The sequence below is a fragment of the Pongo abelii genome, chromosome 15 (genome assembly GCF_028885655.2).
Source record: "Pongo abelii isolate AG06213 chromosome 15, NHGRI_mPonAbe1-v2.0_pri, whole genome shotgun sequence".
NCBI classification, from domain to species: domain Eukaryota; kingdom Metazoa; phylum Chordata; class Mammalia; order Primates; family Hominidae; genus Pongo; species Pongo abelii.
Window position 1 is genome coordinate 32,230,738 of NC_072000.2, and position 21,039 is coordinate 32,251,776.

General features: G+C 30.9%; 1 long non-coding RNA gene and 1 pseudogene across 1 annotated transcript in view; one reads left to right on the top strand and one right to left on the bottom strand.

The window, feature by feature from the left end:
• LOC129049732 (uncharacterized) overlaps positions 1-15,231 on the top strand; it is a 100,944-nt gene extending 85,713 nt beyond the window's left edge. Inside the window, exon 3 of the long non-coding RNA XR_008513019.2 lies at positions 15,215-15,231. This is a non-coding gene — a long non-coding RNA (uncharacterized LOC129049732). The remainder of the gene's footprint in view (positions 1-15,214) is intronic.
• Positions 15,232-17,640: 2,409 nt separating this feature from the next.
• Positions 17,641-18,275, bottom strand: LOC103892328 (transcription factor BTF3-like; annotated as a pseudogene).
• Positions 18,276-21,039: the final 2,764 nt, after the last annotated feature.

Below are 21,039 nucleotides of genomic sequence, written 5' to 3' on the forward strand. Positions count from 1 at the left end.
TCTGGGAGCCGCATGGAAGCTAAGCCAACAGCAAGAAACATTACTCAGAGTAACGTTTACTCAGACAGAGAAGACATGCTGGCTGTACCTCTCCTCACAGAGGGGTGTGGGCCTCTGGTCATCAGGTCCCTTCATGAGAATTTTCTGAGCTCCGTGCAGACTTCCTGGGTATTCATGTGCACTCTTTTTTGAAGGCCCAGAATATTCTAAGTTTCCCAAAATTAATCTGGAGGTCTTTAACATACAGAAGGGTAGAAGTCTCATAGAAGGAAAACCCCAGCATTGAGAACAGTGCTTGAGTAAACTGGACAATGGGACATTCCATTCTACTGTGGCAACAATCATAATGAGAAAAGTGACCAGCATTTTATAGAACATCTACCATTTTATCAGGAACTGTACTATTAAACACGCCATATACATTGCATCCTTTAACCCAGTTCTTAATCTCTACACTACCCTGTTCTTAATATCTACACTCTACTGCCTCCCAGATAAAATGACAAAACAGATTTAAAGTATTTATATGTATATGGTGCTTGCTTATGATTTTCACATTAATATCATGGAAGAAGATGGTTGAAAATGGGGAACATACTGGTTATCTGCTGTAATACCAAAAGAGTAAAGACTGCATCAGAAACTTTTAAGACTCAGATATCAAAGTTCAGAAACTTTTGTTTTATTTTTCTAGATGTATTTTTTAAATTCACAAATAGTTTAATTTTCTTATTTCATGGCCGAACATAAAGAGACAGGTCAGGAATTGAGAGTTTCTCTTCTTTCCTTGTTTTTTATTCTCTAGGTTAAAAGACAATAAATGCCTACTAAGGCTTAATGTTCTCACTCCATTTGTTTCACCTGTCTTCAAGATACTTTGACTCATCTCTAAATCTTTTCTCAGCATTTTCCCCTTTTAGGTGTTTGCTATTTCTCAGGTATCCATTGATGGGAAATAATTTTTATTCCTCTTTGGTCCAAAGCAGGAGCTTGACTGTGACTGAGGAGTGAGGTTAACTGTGTGAGAGTGAGAAATCAGTAACCCTGTGATGGCCACACATCTAAGCCAAGTCCTCCAACTTCTGGATATATCTCTCAAATGATTCCAGAGTAGGCATTTATTGATTGATCTGCCAAAATCACACAATACAAAGCAAAGAGCCAGAACAGTAGTGTCTGTTTTAAGAATGTTTCAAAATTATACTTAAACATTATGAAATTGTATCGATATTACAGAGTAGTGTTATATAATGTGCGTTCATTCTTCAAGCATTTATTGGATCACCATCACGTGCTGGACACCAACGATATAAGAATGAGAAAACATACAATTCTTATAATTCTGGGACTTGGTGTGTAGTAGGATAGACAGATATTAATATTAATCAAAGAGCCAAATATAAATGTGAAACTGCAATGGCAACAGTCACTAAAAAGCAGTGTTACATGGTACTTTGAAAGCACATCACAGGAGAACTTGACCTACTCAGGAAGGCCAGGTAAGGCTTTCCCAAAGAAATGGAAATTGAGTTTAAACCTGAAGGAAAAATCTTCCCAGTTGAGGGGACTAGTATACACTCAGCATCTACGTTGTAAGTCCTATTTAAATCATTTCTTGGCTATGACCACTCCCTTTCTATATAATTTTGTTTAAAATGAAAATAAAGCCACAGATATACACATAGAGATCCCAATGGACTTAAGAAGTTCCTTTCCAAAGTAGCTAACATGGCAAAATGTCTAATTCAGAAATTAGCTAAGAAAAATCTTGCAAAAAAATACCACCATCAATTGACCAAAAATCAAAGGTCGTTAGCCTGGAAATAAAGGGGTTAGAATGTCAGTGAAAGGAAGGCAGTTAGCATACTGTAACTAGCAGCAGACATAAACAAAACAATGGAAAAGGAAATTGTTTATTTCAACCTTTCTGATATGTATTTGTTTTTCAGAATTCCTAACTATTCTTTGTGTTTAGGCATAGCCTGAAATAATGTTTTCATTAACTTCCACAGACTTATTTTGGCACAAAAGTGCTAAACTATAGTTATTTTCCAAGATGAAACAATTTCTGCATCTGCATATACAGGTGCACCCAGCAAATCACTGAACCCTAAAGCAAACTTTTAACAGCCATGACCTATGTAAAACAAAACTGGAATCTTTTTCTCAGAAATCCATGCTTACAAAAACAGCTTCTAAAATAAGTGTTATTTATGCCAGGGGGGCACCATGGTGCAACTGTGGTATTTATATATTCCTTTAAGGTATTGTTAATTTTTCTGTTTCTAAACTCCCTACATAGTTGCAGACTGCGAGAAGATTTTGATTATGTAATAATTTGTAAATGTAATAAAATGCTATTTTGAAAGCACTGTATGCCCCCCGCCCCCTGCTTGTTACCTCTCCTCAAAGGACCTAAATAAACTTTATCAATGAGCTGTTGCCCCAATTGCTATTTGCCAAATGATAAACTTGAGCTAAAAAAGAAACTTTAATAAAGCCAAATTTAAAATCGCTGTGTTTCATTCTCATGCAAACATGACATTTAAATTAATAGCATCTATCTCCTTCCCTTAGGACATATAGTATAATTTGAAAAACTACATATGTATATTCATTTCTTCCTTTCTTTTTCTGGTTCAGACACATTGTTATTGAGAATTTAAAATACTGTCCTTGCAGTTGCTTTTCATCTTCACCGAGTTCAATTTAAAAATTAACATGGATTTAATAAAGCCCATTATGTCTTTAAGGAACTATCAAGAATATAAACAGGTAACATATTACCTTTACTCCATAAGCAAATAACATCTCTGATGCTTTTCTTTTCTAAACCAGTTTGGATCATAAAAAAGGAAGCATGGTTTGCATGTTTCACCTGTGTCAAAAAGTACCTCAGCTTCTGTGACATTTTGAAAGCTTTATAAGCAAGAGAAATGTTGCATGTAAATGATATCACACCCTATGTTTTAGCTAGTTATGCCTCAATCCTTTATTGATTATAGGCCATATAACTTCAGGCAGACAAAAGAAAAATAATCCCTATCATGTTGAGTGCCAGTCTGTGGTGTTTATGAGTACTGCCTGCTGGGTTAAATGACTTACACATCTGTCAGGTGTGCTACATTATAGCCACAGGAAAATCTCAGTACAGGTTGTGTGTCAGGCAAAATTCTTTGTCTCAGACCTTGTCAATCCTGCTGATGAATGAGTTCAGTATTCTAATGAATAAGATTCTAAATATGTTTATACTTTGCCAGATCTCCAGATTACATCAGGAGGAACAAAGCTCAGGCAATTGGAAAGAATACGATCATTTTTAAAGGACAGTGCTTCTCCTGACTCATACAAATATGTGGGTTTTAAGCTATCCTGATGAGATGGTCTCCTATCCCTTTGTAATCCTTTTTTTTTAATAAGCTTCATTTAACAGACTAATTTCCGTTTACTCAAAACAAATTAATTCCAAACAATTTGCAAAGGCTACCTTGCTCCTAAAGAGCTTTACTTACTGTGACCTTTATATTGTGCATAGTACAATGTCTACAATCAATGGGATTGCAGACGTATTCCTAGTGAATTATATTTTAAGCTGTGCTAACAGTGACTAAATCAGATGAAATTGTTCCAGTAGGTTGGTACAAATGTATTCCATCTAGATAATGTATAAGTGATAAATCCAACCACTTTTTCCATGACCTTTCACATTCTAATTTTAAAACTGAATGGTTTTTTAATTGGTTTTAGGAAGAGCATCATAGAAAATGTATCTCCTATTACATATCAACTATTTGCCTCTACAGTTATATAACATTCATATCACAGTCTATATAAAGTTATAAGTCCTTCCCCTAATAACAATGTTTTAAAGAGATTTAAGACTTTGTAAAACTAACATTTGATGTTTACTGTTTTTAAACTCCACAGAATATCTACCATGAATTCTTTTAAATTCTATTTCAAATAAGGCAAAAAATCACATCATTAATAGGGTATAGTGTGACAAACAAAGAAAATGAAAATGATGAGACATTGGTTAGAAATTACAAATCAGTCTCTTCTTTTTAAAATGTTGTACTTACTGAATATAACATTTGCAAAAACTCACTAAGAATATAATTTATTTCCAACAAGACAACCATCATTTCCATTAATACCCTGAAAATTATGAAACTTATATATTTAGCCTTTATGATTAAACCAACAGTGTTTTGAGGTTAATAATTTAGCATTTCAGATGGTACCCAACTTACAATGGTTCAGTTTAGGATTTTTCAACTTTACAATGGTGCAAAAGCAATATGCATTCAACAGAAACTGTACTTTGAGTACCCATACAACCATTCTGTTTTCCATTTTCTGTACAGTATTCAATAAATTACATGAGATATTCAACACTTTATTATAAAACAGGCTCTGTGATTGATGAATTTGTCCAACTGTAGGCTAATGTAAGGGTCCTGAGCACATTTAAGACAGTCTAGGTTAAGCTATGGTGTTCTATAGGTTAAACGTATTAAATGCATTTTTGACACATGACATTTTCAACTTATGATGGTTTTTTTTGGGACATATCCCCATTGTAAATGAGGAGAACTTGTACATGGAAAAACAAAAATTCCAGTAATACCTATGGATAGTAAGTATAGACATTGTTAATCATGAGAGGAGATTTGAGTCATTTATTTATTAACCCATTTATTCATTTATTCATAGTATTATAAATACTGTAGAAAGCAGGTTGAACAAAGTAGACACATAATAAAAAAAAAATGCCCATTTACCAATTTCCAGGCATAAAGTCGATTTACCTCAGCCTCTATTGTCCTACACAAGATGTGAGCTTTCAACAAAAAATTAAAGCATAGACAAAAATTCAGTAAGTACTTAGTAAACCTGAAAAACATTATAAATCAGCTTCATTTATTTGCTATTTATAGAATACGCCACTAAATAATAGCTGAATATATAGTCTTTTCAAATGCAAATGGGACATTCTTCAAGAAAGACAATATTTTAGGCCAAAAACCAAACCTCAACATAATTAAATGATTGATATCCACAAACAATTCTCTAACAATTCCCTAGGAAACATGTTTTGTAACAATAATAGATTAAAATTAGAAATCAGTAGCCAGAAGATACCTAGAAAATCCCTCTGCATATTTGCAAATTAAACAATCAGTTCTAATAGACCATGGAGGTCAAAGAGAACATAACAGGGAAGTTAACAATATTTTGAATTGAATGAAAGTAAAAATATAGCATAGTAGAATTTGGATGATGCCACTAAAGCAGCACTTAATGATAATTTATATATTAAACATACAAAATGCATAGGTTACATGTTTACACTACATGAGAGAAAATACCTCAAATCAATATTCTGATTCTATTTTAAGAAATATAGAAATAACAGAGAAAATTAAATCCAAAGCAAGTAGAAGGAAAAACATAAAAATAATAAATAAAAAATAAAAGCAGAAGTCAATGAGAACAAAAAAAAGAAAAGAAATAAAACTAAAATCTCATTCCTTTAATAACAAATCAACAAAACTGAGGCCAATCAAGAAAAAAGAGAAAATACAGAAATTACGAATACAGGAAATCAAAGAGGGACTATCACTATGGTTAATAATACTATGAGTAACACTACATCCATAATTTCAAAAACTTAGATGAAATAATAAAATTCTTTGAAAGACTCCCAACTCTCAAAAATCAATGAAAAAGAAATAGATAAACTGAATATTTCTAAATCTACTAAATAATCAAATTGATACTTAAAAACTCTCCAACAAAGTAAACTGGAGGCTTATATGGTTTTACTGATGGACTTTGTTCAATATTTAAGGAAGAGATAATGACAATTTTACAAAAATGTGTCCAGAGTATAGAGGAGAAGGAAATGCCTCCTCGCTCATTTTATGAGGCCAATGTTACCCTAATTCCTAACAACAGAAAAACTTACAAAGAAGAAAACTAAAGAATAATATTCCTCGGGAACATGCACACAAAAACTTTAAATAAAGTACCAACACATTAAATACAACAAGTAAAAAGAGTAACACAAAATCGCCAAATGGGATTCATTTCAAGAATGTAAGAATGTTTCAACATTCAAACTTCAATTAGTATACAATTGATGCTCATTCATAGTACTTATATTCTATAAAGTGTACATCAACAATGAAGTAATGTATACTGAATCATTGCTCCTAGATGAAATGCAAGATTAGGTTCCTCTGAGTTTCTGGTCACAACATTTTCAACAACTGATCAATATATAACCCTGTTGGGTGTGTGTTTCTGTTTCAAAACACATTATTTAATATATATTGTTAATTAATTAACATTGAACTCATATCCAAGAGCACCTTAACTCATACCTGAAGAAAGCTTGAACACACGTATTCTCTCTGTAAGGAACGCTAGATAGTACTTCAGTGGTATGCTTGGGGGCCACTTTAAACAGCAAAATAAGTACTAAAAAGCACACACGTGTAAAAAATGTGCCAATCAAAACACCATAAAAAGGATGCTTGGTCATAGTATGACAGCTGAAACAAGGCAGAATATAGCCTTGTCGACCTCAGCTGGAAATGTGCACATTGGGTGACTCAAATTTTTCACTCCTCTGTGCATGTCTGCAAATGCAGCAAAACCACCACAGGTTTTGACTGGAGGCTTACAAATAAATTTTAGCAAGTAGATAAATTCACAAATACAGATCTATGTATAATGAGAGTTGACTGCAATTCATCATATCAAGCAAAAAGAAAAGCTTTATTATTATCTTTTGACGGATGAGAAGTTTGGCAATTTCAACAGCCTTTCATGATAATACTCTCAGCAAACTAGTAACAGAAGGAAACATTGTCAAGTTGATAAGGGCATCTATAAAAACAAAAAACAAACTACTGCTAAAATTATACTTAGTGAAAAAAAGACTAAAAGTTTCTCTCCTCTGTAATTGTGTAAAAGACAGGGATTTCTGCTTTCACCACTCCACAAAATCTTATCAGTAGTCCTACCCAGTGCAATAAAGCAAAACCAAAAATAAATAAATAAGAGACACAAACTAGAAAGAAATATAATTGTTCCTTATCGTAAAAAACAAGATTGTCTGCCTAGAAAAATCTGGAAGAATATATATATTCTTCAAGATTATATATATATAAAATACACATACATATGTGTATACATAAATAATATGTACATTTTATATATAAATTGTATACCTAGTTATATAATATATAATATAGACATATAATATATCATTAATGATATATAATTATATTATATATAATATGTAATTATATTATATATAATGATATCTTATATATATAATTATATTTATATTTAATGATATAATATATAATATATTATATATTATATATTATATATTGTATAATATCATATATTATATATTATATATTATATATCATATATTATATATTATATATTATATAATATCATATAATATAATTATATATTACATATAATATATAAATTACATATAATATAAATTATACACTATATAATATATAAATCACATATAATATAAATTATACATTATATAAAATATATAAATCACATATAATATGAATTATACATTATATATAATATATAAATCACATATAATATAAATTATACATTATATATAATATATAAATTACATATAATATAAATTATACATTATATATAACATAAATTACATATAATATAAATTATATATTATGGATAATATATAAATTATATATAATATAAATTATATATTATGGATAATATATAAATTATATATAAATATAAATTATATATTATATATAATATATAAATTATATATAATATAAATATAATATAATATAAATTGTATATTTATATATAATATATAAATTATATATAATATAAATTATATATTTATATATAATATATAAATTATATATAATATAAATTATATATTTATATATAATATATAAATTATATATTATACAATATAAATTATATAATTATATATAATATAAATTATATATAATTATATATTATATATGAATCATGTATATAAATATAATAATTATATATTTATATATATAAATCATGTATAATTATATATTTATACAGAAATTATATATTTATATATATAAATTATATATTTATATGTAAATTATATATATAAATTATATATTTATATGTAAATTATATATATAAATTATATATTTATATGTAAATTATATATAAATTATATATTTATATATAAATTATATATATAAATTATATATTTATATATAAATTATATATTATATAAATTATGTATTTATAGATAAATTATATATAATATAAATTATGTATTTATAGATAAATTATATATAATATAAATTATGTATTTATATATAAATTATATATAATATAATGATGTATTTATATATAAATTATATATAATATAAATGATGTATTTATATATAAATTATATATAATATAAATGATATATTTATATATAAATTATATATAATATAAATGATATATTTATATATAAATTATATATAATATAAATGATATATTTATATATAAATTATATATAATATAAATGATATATTTATATATATAAATTATATATAATGTAAATTATATATATAAAATATATTTATATGTAATATATAAATTATATATTTATATGTAATATATAAATTATATATAATATAAATTATATATTTATATATAATATATAAATTATATAATATTAATTATATATTTATATATAATATATAAATGTATAATATAAATTATACATTTATATATAATATACAAATTATATAAGTTATATATTTATATATAATGTATAAATTATATAATATAAATTATATATTGATATATAAATTATATATAATATAAATGATATATAAATTATATATAATATAAATTATATATAATACATACATATGTCTCTGTTTATACATATATAATATATAAATTATTCAAGGTTTTATATATACACATCTATACATATATACATATATACATATATACATCTATACATATATACATATATACATATATACATATATACATATATACATATATATATATGTATGATGGAAGAGATGTGTTAAAATCACCAGTCTTTGTCCACTTTTCTATTTCTCCATTATGTCTGTCAGTTTTTGCTTCATGTACTTTGGAGTTCTGTAATAAGATATATATATTATATATATCATATGCATATATGATATCTATATCTTATTACACAAAATAGCTATATCTTATTACAGAAGATATCTATATATATCTTATTACAGAAAATATATATATCTAATTACAGAAGATATATATATCTTATTACAGAGGATATATATATCTTATTACAGAAGATATATATTTTTTATTATAGCAGATATGTATCTTATTACAGAAGATATATATATTTTTATATATATACACATCTTCCAGTTTCTTAATGTATTAATCTTAGAATCATTAGGAAAATTCCTCTTTGTCTCCTGTAACCCTTCTTGTCTTAAAGACCTTTTACTTACCTTAACACAGTCACTCTCCCTTTCCTAGACTTACTGTTTGTATAGTATGTTTTTTCCACCTGTTACGTTCACTCTATTAGTGTCTTTGTGATTAATTGTATCTGTTACAGAATGCATACGGTGGCTTCTTGTTCTTGCTTTTCATCCACTTGAAAATCTGTATGATTAGAATTTTTTGCCTATTTTATTTGAATATAATTATTGATATTGATATGGTTTTATTAAGGTCTGCCATTTTTCAGTTTGTTTTCTGCTTTCCTTATTTATTTGTTGATCTTTATTTCTCTTTTTTCTCTTTTTAACTTAATCTATATTATTGAATTCATTTTCATCATTTCAATTCCTGTCTTGGCTTCCTAGCTTTATCTTCTTATTTTATATTTTAATGTTTGACAATATCTATCTTTAATTACAATATCTATCTTTAATTTATCATAATCTTCTTAGTGTTAATGTTTAATTACTTCAGATATAATATTTGAAATTTGCAGCAGCCTATCTACAGTTATACCCCATCCCTTGTGTTATTATTTCTACATGTCTTACCTCTATATGTATTATAAATCCAATAATTTAGTGTTAAAATTTTTGTTTTAAGTCACCTTGTCTTTTAAATAATTTAAGATAAAAAAGAAAATGTAATATTTTATTTACCAATATATTCATTATTTTCTGTATACTTCACTTCTTCTTTTGGATATGAGTTCATCTGTATTTTTTCTTCACTCAACCTAAAGACCTTTCTTCAGAATTTTGTACAGAAGCTATGCTAGATTCATTGTATAAGGTATTGAATTTGTCATTCTAATATCTCCTGGACTCTAGTTTACATAATAAGTCAATCACTAATTGTACTACTATTTCCATACACGTAATTCGTTATTCCTTTCTGGCTGCCTTCAGGATTTTTCTCAATTTTTTGACTTTTAGTAGTTTAACTGAAATGTTTATGTGTGGTTTTCTTTGTTTTCATTCTACTTGATTTTTCATTACAAATTCTTGAATCTGAACTTTACTTTTCCACCAAATTTGGTGAAATTTTCACCATTATAATTTCACATTTTTTATTGTATCTTTCCTTCCTCCTCTCTTGAGAAATAAACTACATATATGTTGGACTAATCGATATTGTCCCACCGGTCTTGAGCCTCTGTTTATTTTTTTAAAAACTTTCCTCTATCTGTTACTCATGTTAGGTAAATTATAATAATCTAATTTCAAGTTTACAATTTTTTCCACCCCAAATATATCGTTGAGCCTATCTATAAATGTTTCCTTTTAGGTATTGAACTTTTCAGCTCTAACATACATTTTTTCAGTAGTTTCAATTTCTCTGTTGATTTCCTCTAACTTTTTACCCAGGGGACCAAATTTTCTTTAATTATTTGAATATGTCTGCCTTTAAATGTTCAGCACATTTATAATGAAAATTTTGATATTTTCATCTGCTAAATTCAGTTTCTGATTCCACTCAATTTCTATTGATCGTTCTTTTTTTCTTTTTTTTTTTTTTTTTTTAAGTGTAGGTCACACTTTGCTGTTTCTTGGCAGGTTTAGTGTTTTTCCATTGAAAACTAAATATTATAGATAATTGCAATCTGTTCTGAAGATTTTTTTAATTGATATTTTTGTTGTTGTTGTTGTTGTTTTCTATGTTTATTTTTGTTGTGGTTCTATTAGGCAATTCCCTAGACTGGACTCAAAGTATTAACTCTGTATACCCTGCATTTGGCAACAGCTGAGAGCACAATTTGGAAAATGACTAAATTAAAACACAAATCTTGACGAGTGTCTTTCTGTCTTTCAAGATTACTTTCCTCTTTGATAATTTGCCTGGTTTTGGAAAGTTTCTAGGTTTGTTCCTGTACACATATAGTTTAGCTGTCAATTAGGGATTCAGGCAATTTATACTCAGTTTTGTTCTCAATAATTCTGTAGTCTCACAGTATTTCCCGCTGAAAGTTCCAGTTATTGTTCCAGCCTTGAGTTGAGTTTATTTTTGTTTGTTTGTGTCTTGGTCATCTCCAGCAAGTAAGACTAGCTTTCTGCTGCCATACACATAGTGGTTGGGAGAAACCACAAGAAAAATAGCTACAAGGTCACGACTTTTATCCTGTTTAGTTACAGTTTTTCAAGAGCATAATCTCCAGCTTCTATCTAATATAGGATGCCTTCCAGTGCTTTTATATGTTTTTTCATATTTTGTAAAGACTTTGCAGTTTTTACTCTATTAACAGTTCATTCTACTAGCAATACTGTATTTAATTCAGACCTTGACTTTTTCAAAAGAGCCCTCTTTTCTTTTTTTTTTTTTTTAAGATGGAGTTTCTCTCTTATTGCCGAGGCTGGAGTGCAGTGGCGCGATCTCGGCTCACTGCAACCTCCGCCCACCGGGATTCAAGCGATTCTCTTGCCTCAAGCTCCTGAGTAGCTGGGATTACAGGCGCGCGCCAACACAACCAGCTAATTTTTTATTTTTAGTAGAGATGAGGTTTTGCCACATTGGCCAGGCTGGTATCAAACTCCTGTCCTCAGGTGATCCACCTGCCTCGGCCTCCCAAACTGCTAGGATTACAGGCATGAGCCACCACGCCTGGCCTGCGAGTCCTCATTTTTAAAAATTGTAATTACAGAAACAAAACATGTTTATTGTAGTGAATTTCGGAAACACAGAATGAGAAGAAAATCAGAATTACTTTTTATCTAGCTCCAGATAAGATTGATAATATTTTGTAGCCTACTACTAACTCTGCAAGGAGATTACTGTATTAGATTAGTAATTTTCAACCATAACATTCTTGAAAAGTATTCTGAAGTAATTTCTGATAATCAATTTAATATTACAAGATATCAAACCTAGAGATCGTTTAAAAACAACAAGGAAGTATTATGAGCAATGTAATGCTGAAAAGGAACAACCTAAACAAAATTGCAAAATGCCATGACACAATTTATCAAAGTCTCCAAAATCTGTGCAGAGGAAAATGAATCCGTTTTAACCATTTAAGCAAATGGATATGTGTCTGGAGTTTATGAGACAAGATGAGCTGTAATTACAGATTTGGGGAGTTATCAATAGCTAGATAATACTGAAGAAACAGTGACCATATTCTATTGGTCCTTGTTGGAGCATTAAAATAATTTTCTCTTTATTCTAAGAGCAGTGGAAACAACTGACAGATTATTTGCAAGGAGTTGATATTATGAGGTTTTCCCTTTGAAAAGCTCACTAACTGCACTGCAAAAAAAACCCTGATTGGAGTAGAGAGAAAAGGTATGAGGAAAATAAGTTTAATGACTATTCTATAGTTCAGATGAAAACTATGGCAACTTGGACTACAGTGGTTTTGATGAAAGAAGTAGAAAGATTTACAAAATATTGAGGAATTATATAAAGTGGCCTTATTGACGGATTGATATTTAAGATAAAAAAGCACTTTCTTCTGACCTAAGTAACTAGCACATGACAGTGCTATTTTCTGAACTAGGGAACTTGCACATCATATATTCACTAATTTTTTTATTAATGCCTACTTGGTAAGTGTGTAAGCCTTAAGAGAAAATTATTTTCTACATTTAAAACCTCTGATCTTAACATTAGCATGAATATCCTGTTTAGATACACAAGACTAACCAAGGCACTCCAGTTGTCTAGTACTATCATATTGCCACTTACATTATGACTAGGAACAGTCGTGTTAACATTGTTCGTCCTGTCTCACCACAAATTGTTTCATCCTAAATTGCCAGTATAACTGCAGCTTCAGGTACACAACTCAGCCTTTTTCTGGGTACCATTTCTTCTACATTTTTAAATTACTTTTAGCATCTTCTGTCACTAAATGAACATGTTCCTTTAAGTCATCCTTATTGCTGATCTTACAGCCTATCCTTAAACTATTCATCTATTATTGGATGAAATATTATGCCAAGCAATGACCTGTTGCTACAAGAGGGAAAAAATGTTAAAATATGTATTTGTAGCATATAAATAGTTAACCATACCAAAGACAGAACATAAGTAATATTTAGCATGAGATCCTGGACAAATGTTTTTTTCTTAAAACATTGATAATATTCTGTGATTATTGATTTGTGTTACATTGACTTTTGTGACACTACCTAACTGCTTTGTTTCATTTGTTTTTTAAAAAGTCCTTCATTTTGATAGAAATCATATAAACACATTTTGCAAAATGTCTACTCCTAGTAATTAATTCAAGCAGAAAATTTTAAGCTATAAGACTACAAAGGACAGGTTTTTAGCCCTTAAGATTAAAGATAATCATTTAGCAAAACTTAAATTACAATATGCAAGCAATACTAAGGCTAACCAAATGTGATTCTTTAGGCTACATACCAGTTATTAATTATATTTTACTATATGATACACACCACACCTATGTATTTTAGTGCAACTATAAAGGAAATATTCATTACTTCAAAACATATTTAGGCAATTACATACAAAATATTAAAATAGGAGGCTTAGATGGTGCAAAGTTAAATAAAAGCAAACACTTATTTCCGAGGACTTCAGAGGAAATAAATGATGTACCAAAATATCTGTACAGTGATTTCAGACTACATTTAAACTGAGATTTGTGTAAGTAATAAAACAGATTTTATTCTTTCATTCAACAGTTACATTCTGAGTGCTTATTATACTATAGAACATTTCATAGCTTATCTGTTCAATTGAGTTTGACCTCCATGATCTTTTCACTTGAGATAGAAGTCTACAAAATCACTTATATTATAAGAGAAAGAAGACCTAACCAGCTCTGTCTATTTACACCCAGAAGACTAGTGTTCAGTTCTTAGGAAAAGAGTGGGTGAACAATTTGCAGAGAGAGAGAGAGAGAATAAAGTGAATAAAGGAAGGAATGGAGGAAGGAAGGGAAACAAATGGGAAAACAGAAAAAGTTTAAAAAAAATATATAACTAAACTATTCTGGAAATGTACCAGAGCAAAAAGCCTCCTCTTCGCCAGTCCCTACTTGCAACAGAATAAAACATCGAAAGAGGAGACAATGTTTATTTTATTTCTCCCTAGACCAGAGTAGTTTTGGTTGCATGAAGGCTCCAGTTTATCTGTTTTGGTGCCCAATAGGAAAAGACAAAAATGATAATGTTGCCAGATAGAAGAAGTCTTTGGTGCCCAGTGGAAAACAGCAGCTGGCCTGACAGGGACATTTTGCCTGGAGTATTTGGTGGTATCCAGGGATGCAAAGGTCATCAACAGCAGTGCCTGGTGGGCATTTCGTTACTCAGAAGAAACAAAAGTCATTCCAAAGAGCACAACAGGATCCAGAAAATATAGTACAATTTAGTAGACACGACAATACTGCCCACTCCATATCATGTGATCATCCAGTCTATCTGTCAATGAAAATATATAAAACATTCATTAGGAACCCCCAGAAAATTATAGATGGAGACGAGTCTTTTCAAACAATACAAGATCCCACATAAGCCAAGTGAAATCTTGACTTTTATTATGAATATAACTTCATGATAGACCTGAATAAATAGATGATCCTGATGGACTCTTAAGGGAAAAGCAGAAGGGAGAGTTTATTTCAATCCTTACACAAGTTCTTGAGGAAGACGTTCATACGTTGGGCTTGCTTTCAACAAAAAAGAAAAGTAGCAGCATCCAGTAACTTTTTCATTGGTACTAGGGCAAGAAGAGAAGTGGTTTCGCAATAAAGATAACATCGTGACTCCACTTGGGTCATGGTAAGAACATCACTGGGACCTCACCTCAACTGCTTGATCAGGGGAAGCTGAGGAGCTGAGTCAAGCCTCACAGAATAACCTGAAACAGCAGGATGCTCACCAGACGTGGTAAGTCTTCCCGTTGAGTTTGGCAGTCTTTTTATGGTGTTTCTCTCTAGCTCCTGTCTTCACAAATGAGAACTTGTGCTTCACTAATTCATCTTTCCTAAAGCAGCACTTATTTATCAATGTCCCAAGTGCAACTGTATTTCTCAGTGCATCAAAATAGAGTGATACCAACACATTTTCAGTCGTTTTGGCAGCATTTCTTAATAAGAACTAATTTATTTTTGCTTTTGTAAAACATGGAGTACATAAATATTCTGACACTTGTTTTTCTGTCTTCACTTACCAGTGTGAGTAAGTATAAATCAATGTTTTAAAACTCTCCTAGGAAGCTGTAACACTATAAGATAAACTCTATGAGGGCAGAAATTGTTATCTACTTTGTTCACTGCTGTATCCCTAGAGCCTAAAACTGTGTTTAACGCAGGTTAGATTCTCAATAATTTTTAATTAATCAACAAGTGATTAAGTTTAAGGTAGAATTTAAGAAGTGCCACCAATTTTCAGAATAAGGACAGTTTATTTTCAGAGTCTGCAAGTAGTACAGGTGAGTATTCCAGGCTCAGGAAGGCAGGGATCTCTAAAATAAATCCTGAAGAATAAAAAGGAAATGATTCATTAAGAGATGATAAGAAAAAAACAGTACATGTTGAAGCCAACAATGTAATCTAAGTCCCTGGTGTTAAAGAGTACATTGTGTACAAAGAAGAGCAAGCAATGCAGGGAACGGGTACATGAAAGAGAGAAGGGAAAAATAACACTGGAAGGACAGATATGGTTAAGGTCATTGTAAGGTAGGTATAGAGCCCTGAATGGCAAGCCAGGGGATGTGAATTTTATTCTCTCAGTTTGTAGAAGCTGCTTTGTTTCTGAGCATGAATGTGAAAATCATATCCAATTCATAGAAAAATTAATCTAGCAGCACTCCAGATTGATGAGGACAGAGATGGAGGCAGAAAGTACAAAAGGAAAGCATTTCATACCATTAATGGATGATCTAAAAACAAAACCTGATAGGAGGGGATAGTTCCTTCCTATTGAATCCATCTGATTTTAAAGAATGTGAGTTTCTATAGCTCAATTCAAATGAAAAAAAGATTAAAGGCACAATGCTATAAAACCAAGGATTGTGGTTTTCTTAGATCATCTACGAAAAATTGATTCTTTCTTATTCTTAAAGGCCTTTAGGCACCACCTGTAGAATAGTAAAACAAAGAGTAAAAATAGCTTTTAGTGTAGAAGATAAGAACACAGAGAAAGAAAAAGCCCAATGGCAATAGACTTCAATAATATGAGAAAGGTGTGTTTGGCAGAAAGAGCAAAAAAGTACAAGTAGAAGATGAGAATGTACAGTGTGATGTGATATCCACAAGTGGATTCTGAAAGAAATAGTCCAGGCTAAACAGTGCACAATCCATTAGGATGCATATATTATGGAAAGAGAGAGTTTACGAAAAAAGTAAAGTTCAGTTATAGGAATTTGTAACAAGGGCAGTACAGCTTTAACAATTGATTATCTAAATCTCAAGCAAATAAGAGGATTCGTCTTTCATCTTTCTGCAATTCCCAAGAAGAAATCAAAGGAGCCAAAACATTGAGGTCACAAAAGCAGAAATAAAATAACCGATCTAAAATAGCTATATCTAGATAGGAAACTATTACCAGAACACGTGAGGTGGTATTAGAGGGCAAAACTAAACGCACCAACATGGATTTGACTCCCATTTCCTGTGATTTTGCTAGTTTAATCTTGACAGTTATCTGTCTTCTAGTTGAAATGCTGTTTTGGCATTATTTCATGAGACAGCAAGCTCCCCTACACGAGTCTACTTTCCATGGTTTTGAAGTATAAACACTGCAATAGGAGTGTAACATCTGACTTAAATACTAAATAATTCTGAACATAATTTTATCTCATACGATTCACTTTTGTTTGAAATTTCAAATGTATGTGTTATTATTTTCTAAAATTCATTTATATTGTTTAAAAGAGAAACTTCTGAATCTGGCTATGTTCCAGCAAATAATTTTTTTAACCTGTTTCAAACTTTATCCCCAGGCTTCTTCGACTTCACTAGCTGCAAAGAATGAATTGTGTATAAGCAAAAATGAAAAACGCTGCAGTGTCCAAGGGGCTTGGACTTAAAAATATTGAAGATCTAGATTTTATCCGATCCATTAACAATTTTTTAAAGCAGTCATAATAAAATAGCAGCTCCCAGTAACTTCTGCGAGTTTTACCTTCTTCAGGAATTGACTCAATTCAGTTTGACTCATTCTTGGAAGCCTCATCAAAATTCTCCACAAGATCTGAAACTTTATCATTATCATCCTGTCCAGTAGCAAGCGGTGCTTTTCCCGCTTGTTTGGGCAGATCTTCAGGCAGTCTCCCTTACCTAGTCAGTCTGTCTGTACCAAGCTGGTTTAAGATGCTGGGCAGCATTTCTGTCAACTGCTTTGTCTCAGCGTGGTCTGTAACGGTGAAAGCCTTCCCTGACAGAGATGCCCAAACTTCAGTTGTTAAAGTGGATCACTGTTCCTTGGTTGGTAAACATATTCACCTCTTCAATACCAGAGACATTGTTTATCCCTAACTTTTTTAAGGAGAACTAAAGTTTTTTCTTATCATCTGTTGTGGCTGTTCTATGAACCTTCTTCTTTCTGCGAGCAGTTCCTTTCCCACCAATAAGCACTTATGCCTGCAGTTTGGCGAGTTTTTCTTGGTTCATGATTGCGTCTTTCATCTTCCCGGAGCCAATAAGGGTCTAGGTGGGGAATTAGGATGATGCTCAGGGAGTCTGGTGGACCCGCTGGGAGTAGACGCACGCACGTGGGGATGCAAGAGGGCAGCTAGAGGGGACCAAGCATTTTTTAAACCGAATTGATTTTCAGGTAAAGTTGTACGTACATGGTTTGTGCTATATCCCGAGGACTCTCAGGATATAAACACCTCCTATTAGGCCCCACCTCCGAACACTGTTGCACTGGGGATTAAATTTCAACATTAGTTTCGAAGGGTACAAAAACATTCAACCCATAACAGCCATATACTACGATGTTCTGAGAATTGTTCCTATTTACCTTTCGTGAACCACGCTGCTGTGGTTGAAGGGGAGTAAGGAAAATCGCCAGTTTAACCACAAAATAAGAGCAGAACATGAGAACCAGCCTCCGACAAGTGAGCCCTTTCACCTGAAGACTGAGCAGTATAAAAGATGAAGCTGTAAGAAACACGGGCAGGAGAGACGTGTTGTCCAGGGAGAAGAACTGGGAAGAAAAGGATACCCCAAAGCCTGAGTATTTACCAAAAAAGAAATTGAGTTAACCTGAAAGTAGTGGCATTTTAAGCAAGTAAATGATTTGAATATGTGCGTTGAATTCTTTTGCATACACTGACACATCTTGCCCCTTTCTGGAGAAAAATGAACTAATCCATAATATTGGATTATCAAGACAAACTCACAGCAATCAGAGATCATACCCAGTAGCATGCTTTAGTAAATAATTTTGTCTATGTAAAATCAAGAGGTTCCAGCAAAGCAAATTGAAGTCTAAATAATCAAATGCAACTCCCCAAGTTCTTCCTTCTCTTCCAGAACGTGAACCACCAGCCCGGAATACATGAGATTCAGAGAGTTCCTGACATAGCAAAAGTGTTTATATCATAAAATATGTCCAGTTTTTCACTCCAGAGTGTTGAAGAGCCTTTGTGCTATTATATTATCCAGGAAACCATGTCTTAGATCCTGGGTTCTACTTACTATAATCTTTAACCAAGAACATCCTGTTAAGGGCATTTAAGAGATAAAGAAATGTATTTGTATATTTATTCATAGGTCCAATTGAGATTAGGTCAGGTCACCTGTTTCTTTTTTTTTTTTTTTTTTTGTCAGAAGATTTTCGTCTTTGCACCTGTGCAAAATAGATTGCAGGCCAGCTGCTCTAACTCTCTCCCATGCAGTAAGTAGAATTGTTGTAGAAGACTTTAAAAAAAATTAGTTCCTGCATTAACCCAGATTTGATTCCCCTTTCATGTGATTTTGCTAGTTTAATCTTGACAATGATCTGTCCTCTAGTTTAAATACTATTTTGGCATTATTTCATGAGACAGCAAGCTACCCTACAGTAGTCTACTTTTCATAAAATTTCTGGGTATTTTTATGTTGATTTGAATGTATATTTTGGAAATCTTAATAATGTCCCCACATGTAAGAAAAAGATTTAAACTGACATCAAGAGACCAAGAGCATATTTAAATGGATAGAAATTCAGTAACTAATTGTTTAAGTTAAAACCATTTTTAAATATGCTATATTAAGGATAGAAAAGTCACCCAAACATGTACTATGAACATTTTAATGCAATGTAGAAATTGGACAGCTTCTACTACCTACGTACACAGGATGAATTTACTTTAAGACTATGATGATTTTAAAAGACCTATATGCTTAGAGGTGTTAAATTAAGTAAGGAGCAGTCACAAGCAAGAAAACTGACCTGTGATCCAAGAAACAGATGCTAAAAATGAACTTTAAAGTAATTGAAAGTCTCTTGTTAAATTTTAATAAAAGCATTACATTTTTCCCACAATATTTCTAATGAGAATTATTAATTCTTGCTTTGAAACAGTTTTTTTCTTTAATAGTATTCCTTATATAATTCTACGTTATAAATGTTAAAGAAAACTTCAGTATTGTCTATTTGACTATTTTTTGTATTTCAAAAGAATCTCTTGGGATTGCATGTTTTTGAAATATAGTTGAACTTTTTTGAAATATATTTGAAAATATATTGTATTTTACCTGAACGCTTAGACTCTAATGTGAAATTATATGATGCAGGGATTTTCTTCAAAATGATCTGGGATAACATAACTCCAACAAGATTTGAAATAAGTTGATAATTATTAATGTGGTTTATGGGTACTTGAGGTTTATTATATCATCTGTCTACTTGAGAATTTTAACTCCAACAAGATTTGAAATAAGTTGGTAATTATTAATGTGATTTATGGGTGCTTGAGGTTTATTATAGCATTCCTCTACTTGAGAAATTTATGCTTGAACATTTTTATAAAAGGCTTTAAAAGTTAAAAGTGGGCTATGATTCCTGTTAGGTATTCTCTTGGTACTTTTGTACCTTCACTCTAAGAAATACCTTCACCATTTATTGCCAAGAATTTTCTTTTTCAGTTCTGATTTAACACTATAAGTTAAAAATATTTGATGAGCTGTTTATCTTGTTTATGAGATTTGACTTTTTGTCCCATCACTCTGAGTCTCTCAATGCTGTTTACAAAAAAAGTAATTTCCTGAACACTTCAGGAAAGAGCTTCGGACATTCCAATTTTGTTGTTACTATTTTAGAAAAAGGAAAGAGATTTAAAAACTTGCTCAAGGTCACAAAGCAATTTGCTGTAAAAATCAGCCCAGGAAACCAAAACTTCATGGTCCTGGAAATGAGTTCTAATCATTGAAGGTTGCCTTGATTGAGACTAAATTTGAACTGTTACTTTGATTGAGACAGAATTAGATTGTAGACAGGCCCATGCTTTCCCATGCTAGTGCTCTCTTCTCTGAGATCTTTGGTATTTATGCACTAATTCAAATGAATCACCTCCAAATTTAAATTGAAAACGTGTTTGGCAAGAACAACAGCTTTA